Source organism: Elephantulus edwardii, unplaced genomic scaffold, assembly GCF_000299155.1.
Source record: "Elephantulus edwardii isolate Elephantulus edwardi_28Jun2011 unplaced genomic scaffold, EleEdw1.0 scaffold00432, whole genome shotgun sequence".
NCBI classification, from domain to species: domain Eukaryota; kingdom Metazoa; phylum Chordata; class Mammalia; order Macroscelidea; family Macroscelididae; genus Elephantulus; species Elephantulus edwardii.
The window spans coordinates 927,440-937,218 of NW_006400182.1; the positions used below are offsets into that span (position 1 = coordinate 927,440).

The 9,779-nt window shown below is 42.0% G+C and overlaps 1 pseudogene; it reads left to right on the forward strand.

Moving 5' to 3' along the window:
• The first annotated feature begins 8,667 nt into the window (after positions 1 to 8,667).
• Positions 8,668 to 9,779, forward strand: part of LOC102848940 — a 41,866-nt pseudogene continuing 40,754 nt past the window's right edge.

Here is a 9,779-nt window from a genome sequence, read left to right on the forward strand (position 1 = left end):
GAAGCACTACTGAAATTGATCCAAGTTGAGTGGCCCTACTGGTATTTGAAATGTTGTTGTTGTTATGTGCCGTCGAGTTTCTTGCGATTCATAGTGACCCTATGTACAACAGCCCTAAACTCTACTCTCCTGTGCCAATCGCACTGTCTCTGACAATCCCATCCTGATTATCCCACTGAATCAATCCACCTCATAGAGGGCCTTCCCCTCCTGCGCCGTCCCTCCACCCTCCCAAGAATGATATCCTTCTCCAAGGACCAGTCTCTCCTCACAACATGTCCAAAGTATGTTAGACGGAGCCTCAGAATCCTTGCCTCCAAGGAGCCACCCAGTTTAACCCTTTCCAGGATGAATCTGTTTGTTTTTCTAGCAGTCCATGTACTCTTCTCCAGCACCACAACTCAAAGTTATCAATTCTCCTTCTATCCTCTTTGGTCATTGTCCAACTCTCTGATGCATAACAAGTGATTGTGAAGACCATGGCCTGTATCAAACGCACCTTAGTCTCCAGAGAGATACCACTGCTCTTCAATACTTTGAATAGGTCCCTAACAGGACACTCTCCCATGGCAATGCGCCTTTTAATTTCCTGGCTACTGGTGCCAAGAGTGTTGAGTGTGGTGCCAAGCAAACTAAAGCTGTGAACAATCTCAATCTCTTCACCATCCATCCTGATGCTGCCAATTGGTCCAGTGGTGAGAATCTTTGTCTTCTTGACATTGAGCCTCAATCCATATTGTAGGCTACAGTCCTTGACACTCTACAGCAGGCGCTTCAGGTCCTCCTCAGTTTCAGCAACCAGGGTTGTGTCATCCGCATAACGCAGATTGTTGAAAAATCGTCCACCAATCTTGACCCCACATTTCTCCTCATAGAGCCCAGCCTCCCGGATAATCTGTTCTGCATATAGGTTGAAAAGGTATGGAGATAGGATGCATCCCTGGCATACGCCCTTCCCAATTTTGAACCATGCAGTTTTCCCTTGCTCTGTTCTGACGACTGCCTCCTGGTCCAAGTATAGGTTTCGCATTAGCACAATCAAGTGTTCTGGGATTCCCATTCTTCTCAGAGTCAGCCACAGTTTGTTATGATCCACACAGTCAAAGGCCTTTGCATAGTCAAACACAGAGAGACATTCCTCTGGTATTCCCTGCTTTCAGCCAAGATCCATCTAACATCAGGTACAATATCTCTAGTACCACGACCCCTTCTAAACCCAGCCTGGACTTCTGGTACTTCTCTGCTGATGTGCTATTCCAGTCGTTTTTGGAAATTTTCAGTAAAATCTTGCTTGCATGTGAAATCAGTGAGATTGTTCTATAGTTTCCACACTCTGTTGGGTCACCTTTCTTTGGGATAGGAACAAAATTTTTAGCAACATGGTCACAACACTCAAGACGCTACAGTCAGTACTGTGAAGGCAAGTGGTCGAATTAATGTAACGGCCATCAGTTATCAGTAAAAATTACATTAAACATGTGGTACTCTTAGTTAGAAGACTTGCAGGTGTGTAAGCACTTTGAAAAATTTCCGTCAGATGTATTGATTAAAAGAAACTGTTTTAGCCCTTCAGCACTGTGTTCTTGTTGGTACGTGCCATCAAGTAGACTCCAACTCAGTAGAAACTCTATGTACATCAGCTCTGAACCCAGCTCTATACTGTGCCGATTTCATCGTCTCTGACACCTGCCCCCATTACCCCAGTCTTTGAGTCAATCCATCTCATCCAGGGTCGTCTTTTCTTGCACTGTCCCTCCACCTTTCCAAGCATGATATCATGTTAACAGTCTCAGTTTCTTCACCATCTGTTTTGATGCTGCCAGTTGGCCCAGGGGTGACAATCTTCATTTTCTTTTATGTTGTTCTACTATCCATACTGAAGTTTGCAGTCCTTGACCTTCTGCCGTAAAAATGCCTCAGGCCCTCCTCAGTTTCAGCAAGCAAGGTTGTGTTACCTGCATAAGGCAGGTTGTTAATGAGTCTTCCTCCAATCCTGATACCACATTCCTCCTCCCATATGGTCTGTGCCACAGCCCTAACATATACCTTTCCTCATTTTGAACCATGCAATGTTTCCTTGTTCTGTTCTGAAGAATGTTTCTCGTCTAAGTATAGGTTTTGCATAAGCACAAGCAAATGTTCTAGGATTCCCATTCTCAGAGTTAGGCACAGTTTGTTGTGATCCACACAGTCAAACACGTCTGCATAGTCAATGAAACAGACATTCCCCTGGTACTCTCTGCTTTCAGCTAAGATCCATCAAATATTGGCTATAATGTGCCTAGAGCTATGACCTCTTCTAAAACCAGCTTTCACATCTGGCAGTTCTCTGTTGAGGTGCTGTTCCAGTCGTATATGGATAATTTTCAGAAGGATCTTGCTTGCATGAGACATTAATGATACTATTCAAGAATTTCCACTCTCTGTTGAGTCATCTTTTATTTGGAATGGGAATAAATATGGATCTCTTCCAGTTGGCCAGGTGGTTGTCCTGCAGATTTCTTGGCACAACCTGGTGAGAACATCCAGGGCAACATCTGTTGAAATATGTCAGTTGGTATGCCGTCACTTCCTGGGGCCTTGTTCTTTGCCAGTTTCTTCAGAGAACCTTGAGCTTCCTTCTTCATCACCATTGACTTTTGATCATACATTGTGTCATGAAATTCTTCTCTGGCAGCCAATTCTTTCTGGTATTGTGACTCTGTGTAATCCTTCCTTTTTTAAAAAAATGTTTCCTGGGTCATTCAGCATTCTGTCCACAGCATCCTTAAGTATTGTAACTTGAAGGTTGTTCTTCAGTTCCTTCAGCTTGCAAAATGCTTAGCACGTTCATCCCTTTAGATTTTCCAACTCCACCTCTTTGTAAATTTCATTATATTTTGTTTTGTCTTCCTATGCTGCCCTTTGAAATCTTCTGTTCAGCTCCTTCACATCTTGCTGTCTTCCCTTGGCGTTGACTTCTTGGCACTCTAGTGCAACATTCAGAGTCTCTTCTGACATTGATTTTGGTCTTTTCTTCTTCCTTTATCTTTGTAATGACCTTTTGCACTCTTCATGGATGATACTCTTGCTCACAGCCCATCTGGCTTTCGCTCATTAGTGTTCAAGGCCTTAAACCTATTTCTGAGTTTGTCTTTAAGTTCAGGAGGGATGGATTCAAGGTCAAACTTTGATTCTTATGGATTTGATGTGATTTGATTTTCTTTAGCTTCAGTTTGAACTTGCATATGAGTAGTTGATGATTTGATCCACAATAAGCACCTGGTCTAGTTTTCACAGCTTATACTGAGTTTCTCCCAACGATTTTCCCCCCACATATGTAAATCTGATTTCTGTGTAGGCTGTACGGTAAGGACCATGTGTATAGTCACTGATTGTGTTTCTCAATAAAAAGTATTTGCAAAGAATAAATCATTGTTCAGAATTCTATCAATCTGGGTCCAGCCTATTATCTGTTGGCAAGACTGTGTTTCCTGCCAGTCCTTCCATATTCCTGCTATTTGCATTCCAGTCACCTGTTATTACTTATATATCTTGGTTGCACATGTGATCGATTTTTGGTAAAAGTCATCTATTTCCTCCTTTTTGGCTCTAGTTACTGACGCATAAATTTGAATGATAATGGTATTTACATCTTTGTTTGTGTATAGATATTATCCTGTCACTCAAAACATTTATTTCAAGATTGATCTAGAAATGGTGTTTTTAACTATGAAAGTGACCCTGTTGTTTTCTTACCTTTTCATTTCCAGCATAGATTATATGATTGCCTGATTCAGAATGTCCCATGCCAGTCCATTTCATTTTGCCAGTGCCTAATCAGCCAATACTTATGTGATCCTACACTTATACTTCTCACATTCTAGTCACTAGAGGGAATGGTTTAAACTTGGTTTTCCAGATGTTCTTAGTCTCTTATTCTGTCCATAGCAGATATTGCAGAATTGATGCCTTAACTTCTCCTACTCATTCCATTAGTACCTCGTTTATGCAGGTATGTGCTAGGTGTTTTCTGCATAAAGGGAAACAAATAGGGAAATAAATCCACACATGGTTATCTGTGATTTGGATAATTAGTTACACTTAAAGCAAATACACCCAAGTGATTAAAATATAATAGGATTTTGAGTGGATTATGTACATGTGAAAAAGAACATTCAGGTTTAAAAATTAATATCCTTACATCAGCAAGTTATTTAATACTTTCTGTAATTAAATGCTAATTTTTTTTTAATTTGGGAAATCATGAACATCACTTTGGATACATATTTTTACTCAAATAGAACATTTTTTACGTTACACTCCCCATACACAGCTATTTTTGTAAATGTGCTATGGCCGACATTACATATGCTGTTGTTATATACTGTTGAGTTGGAACCGACCCATAGTTGCAAAATCAGTGGATTTTCAGAGGCCATAACACATGGGAGGAGATGCCTCATCTTCCCATGGAGCAGCTAGTGGATTTAAGTTGCTTGCCTTTGGGTTGACAGTGCACCTCCTTAGCACAAAGCCACCAGAACTCTGTGTTATGTGTATATGCCTATTATTTCCCAGCTCTGAGTCATCAGAATCTGTGCACTGAGTATTTGTTTGGAGCATTACTGATGAGCCGTACTCATCTAGCAGCTAAGTTATGGTAGCTGTAATCAGAATTGGTGGTGGTGGTGGTGGGTGAGTGGTAAAATTCCCTCCTTCCGTGCAGGGGACCGGGATTCGGTTCCCAGCCAGAGCACCTTTTCCACAGCCATCACCTATCTGTTAGTGTAGATTTGTTTGTTGCTCTGATGGAGCTTCGACACTGAAACAGGCAAGGAAGGACAGCCAGACAAGCTACTTTCAAGGAAATATGCAAACCCAATAAGAGGGATGGTGCAGATTGGACAGTGTTCTCTTGACTTGTGAAGGACAGGCTCAGTGGTGGCTGACCACAGCAGGCGGGCCTTGGCATGGTACAGGACGGTGCTGAGGGCCTTGTGGTCACACCCCATAGTCACCATCTGCCTGAGCCGCTCAGCCTGTTCACACTGGGTACAGCGCACCACAAAAAGCTGAGAGGACAGTGAAGAATGAGTTCTCAGCAACGCTGCCATCAGAAATGCCATCCAGGCTTAGGATTTTAAGGATCTTTTTAAGTCCCCGGCAAGATCAGTAACCATATCTCAGATCTGGTAAAGACACTCAGTGGAACATCAGAGGTTTAATAGAATCACACAGGTTATCATATGCGGAATTGCTTTGAGGTTCTTAGCTGATTTAGATTGCCGTAGCTAAAACTTAGTGAAACAGTGGAAGAAGACAAATGTCAGAAGAAAAACAGGGTGCCACTTAGTGTTGCATCATTTTTTAAAATGGCTCATACTTGCTCATGGCCCCTGGTGCCTGTAATTTGATACTTTATTTTAGAAATAACTCACCAACTTGGCCTTCAGTTAATGTTAGCTGCAAGCCTGATTAGTTTGCCCTCGCCTGCCACCTGGGTCTTTAATGAGTGTTCCCTGGTTCTTCAGAAGACAGAGACTTACTAATAGCGCAAAGGCTAATATTTGTATAGGGAGGTAGTGTTTTCTCTGTTTATTGATGTGCTATTAGACTGAAATAATTATCATTATTAGATGCTGCCAAGTTGAGTTAGACCCACAGCAACCCTGCAAACAATAGACCTGAACTCTGTCCTATTCTGTGCCATCCTCACACCTCCTGACACACCCAAACCCTTTGCTGCATCTCTGTGACAATCCACCTGGTTAGATATCTTCCTGTCCTTCCTCATCCCTCCACCTTTCCGGGCATGATGTCCCTCTCCAAGGAATTGCTTCTCATAGCAACATAGCCAAAGTTTAAAGTTGTCACAAATTTCATCTGTAATATTCTTGTCTTCTTTTCATGGAGAAAGATTATTATTTCTGAGAGCCATAGCTGCTGTTCTTTGAAAGTCAGATGGCTTTATTTTGAAACATTATTAATTTTGGTGATGATATGGGACAAATTATAAATGCCATGATTTCTCAAAGTTTCTTTAAATACTTTAGTCATATAATACTCAAAAAGCTGTGCTGACATACTCTCAAAGCAGCCAGTAATTGTCACCTAACAATCCTGTTGTTGTTTTTGTTGTTAGGTGCCATCAAGTTGAGTATGGCCCATAACAATCCTGTGAACAACATATATAAACCCTGTCCTATCCTGTGCCATTCTCACGCTTCCTCACATACTAGAGCCCATTGCTGTAGTCACTGTGTCAAATCCACCTTGCTGTCTTCCTCTCCTTCGCCAATCCCCTGCCTTTCCAAGCATCTTGTCCCTCTGCAAGGAATGTTGCTAAGAGATGGCAACATGCCCAAAGTATGTGTGGTGAGGCTTTATCATCTTTGCCTCCAAAGAATGCACTGCCTCTAAAGAGCACTCTAGCTGCACTTTGTCCAAAACATATTTGTTTGTTCTTTTGACAGTCCATGGAATATTCAGTGTTCTTACACAACATCACAACTCAAAGAAATAAATTTTTCTTGTCATTGCTATTCATTTTCCAGCTCTCAAATGCATAGCAAGTGATCAGAAAGACCATGGCCTGAATCAGATGCATCTTAGTCCTCAGATTGACATCATTGTGCCATAGTAATGTGGAGATGTCCCTAAATACAAACTTTCCCAATGCAACACATCTTCTCATTTCCTGACTGCTGGTACCAAGGGTGTTAATTGTGGATCCAAGTAAGGTGAAGTTATTGACAGTTTCAGCCTTTTCTCTATCAATCATGATGTTGCCTGTTGGTCCAGTGGTACAAAATTTTGTTTCTTGAGATTCAGATGTAATCCATATTGAAGGCTATAATCTCTGATATTATGCAACAGGTATTTTACGTCCTCTTCATTTTCAGCAAGCAAGGTTGTGTCATTTGCATAACAGAGGTTATTGATGAGACTTCCTCTGACCTTGATGCCACATTCTTCATGGAGTCTAGCTTCTTCAGTAATTTTCCCAGCATACAGACTGAATAGGTATGGAGAGGGAATACCACCCTGAGAATACAATCCTGACACATTCCTTTCTTAATTTTAAACTATGTAGTGTTCCCTTAGGGGCGCTCTAGTGGCTTAGTGGTCAGAATCTATGCTGTAATCCTGAAGTCATGTGTTCAAATCCACCAGCTGCTCCATAGGTGAAAGGTGGGCAGTCTCCTTCTGTGCAATTTGAAACTTGCATCCTATGAAAACCCACTGGAGGGTCAGCTAGGGTAGGTTCTGACAGGACGGTACACAATGGTAACAACAGTGTTCCCTTGGCTCTCTTCGCACAACTGCCTCTTGGCCTAGGAATAGGGCATGAGCACAGTTAAGTGCTCTGGGACGCCCATTCTTCTCAACAGTAGCCATAATTTGTTATGATCCAGAGTCAAATGTTTTTGCATAGTTAATAAAGCATAAATATACTTTCTTCTGGTATTCTTTACAGGGTCCATCTGACATCAGCAATGATATCCCTGGTGCCATGGCTTCTTCTAAATCTTGCTTGAACTTCTGGCAGTTCCCTATCATTGTACTGTTCTAGCCATTTTTTAATTATCTTTATAAGTATTTTTGCTTGTTGTGATATTAATGATAGTTTCCATGTTCTGTTGAATCACCTTTCTTGGGAATGGAAACAAATATGTACCTCTTCCAATCCATTGGCCAGACAGCTGTCCTCCAAATTTCCTGGCATAGACTGTAGAGTGCATCCAGGGCTGCATCTGCTAATTGAAACAAGTCAGTTGGTATCCCATCAATTTCCTGGACCTTATTTTTTGTCAGTTCTTTCATTGCCGCTTCACCTTCCTCCTTCTTACCATTGGCTCCTGCTCATATGGTACTTGCTAAAATTTTTCAGTGTCAGTTCTTTTTGGTACAGTGACTTTGTATATTGCACCCATATATTTTGATGCTTCCTGAGTCTTTCAACATAATGCCCATAGCATCTCTCAGTATTGTGATTTGAGATTCAAATTTATTTTCCCATTCTCTCAGCTTGAGAAATGCAGAGGGAGTTCTTCCTTTTTTATTCTCCAATTCTAGCTCTCTCTGCACATTCCATTCTAATATTTTGCTTTGCTCTCTCAAGCTGCCCTTTGAAATCTTCTGTTCAGCTCTTTTACTTCAGCATGTTTTCCCTTTGTTTTGGCTTCTTGATGCTCTGTTGCAATTGTCAGAGTCTCTTCTGACATCCATTTTGAATTTTCTTTCTCTTCTGTCTCTGTAATAATCTTTTGCTCTCTTCATGGATGAGTCTTCGATCACTGGTGTTCAGTGCTTCAAACTTATTCTTAAGATGATTTTGAAATTCAGGTGGTATAGATTCAAGATCATATTCTGGTTCTTGTAAATTTGTTTTCATTTCTTTCACCTCAGTTTGAACTTGCACATGAGTAATTGATTATCTGACCCACTGTCCACCCCTGGCCTAGTTTTGACTGCTGGTACTGAACTTCTCCAGTGATTCCTTTCACAGATGTATTCAGTCTGATTTCTGTGCAGTCCATGTGGTGATTCCCGTGTATGAAATCACCATTTGTGGTTCTTAAAAAAGGTATTTGCTCTCCGCTCCTGACGTGCTGTGGCCACTGGCGACTCCCAGCGTCCCTGAGGAGGGGCTCAGCATGGTGGCGCGGGCCGGCCGAAAAAAGGATGCAATGCAGAAAGAAAAAAGTAAAGGAAGCTTCTGAATCTCAGAACTTTGAGAAGAGAGATGAAGAAACTAGCACTTCTATCAGTTTGAGGAGAATGCATAAATTTGATGGTGTATTCATTGTGATTTCGGATAGTGATGGAGAGGAGCCAGAGGGGGAGAATGGACTGCAAAAAATGACGACAGAACAGCCAAATAGAGAAAAGAGTTTGCCTAAAAGAAAAATATTGCACAGATGATAGAAGAAGAACAATTTGCTCTCGCGCTCAAAATGAGTGAGCAGGAACCAGGGAAGTGAACAGCCAAGAGGAAGAAGAGGAACTCTTGAGGAAAGCCATTGCTGAAAGCCTGAATAGTTGCCGGCCTCCTGATGCCTCTGCTACCAGCTCTCAACCTCTTGTCATTGGACCAATGCCACAGTCCCACCAAGAGAAAACGAGACTTTGGGATCACTGAAGGCATATGGCAGCTGGTACCTCCATCACTGTTTAAAGGTTCACATTATCAGTCAGGGAAATCAGGCTGAGGAAAGAGAGGAGCCTTGGAACCACATTGAATAGACTGAAGAGGAGCCGGTCTTTGACAGTTCAGGAAGTGGGGACCAATCAAACCAGCCATTCTTAGAGAACAAGAACATTAAATGTTTTGACACATGTACTGGCCACTTGGCTGAGCACATACGATGTGGGAAGCGCCACAAAAGTACTGGAAGGGGCTGTGCTTTTTTTCAGACTGCTGAGGGTAGGGGGGATACATCTAGGCACTGTCTGCCTACTCCAGCAGATGCCAGCAGTTTCCAGGGCACTGGGGGTACTGTACTTCAGGGGTATTCCATCCTGCCCTGCTGGAGTAGATCCTAACCAGTATATCAGAGTCGTTCTCTGCCAGCTGGAGGTTTATGAAAAGAGTCTTAAAATGGCTCAAAGGCACCTCCTTAAAAAGAAAGGATTTGGGGAACCAGTATTACCTAGGCCATCTCTGATCAAAAAGGAATGTGGCCGATCTTTGACAGTTCAGTTATGTGCTGTTGAGTTGCTTGCAACTCATGGTGACCATATACACAACGCTATAAGCCCAGCTCTGTCTTAAGCCAACTTCATTGTCTCTGACA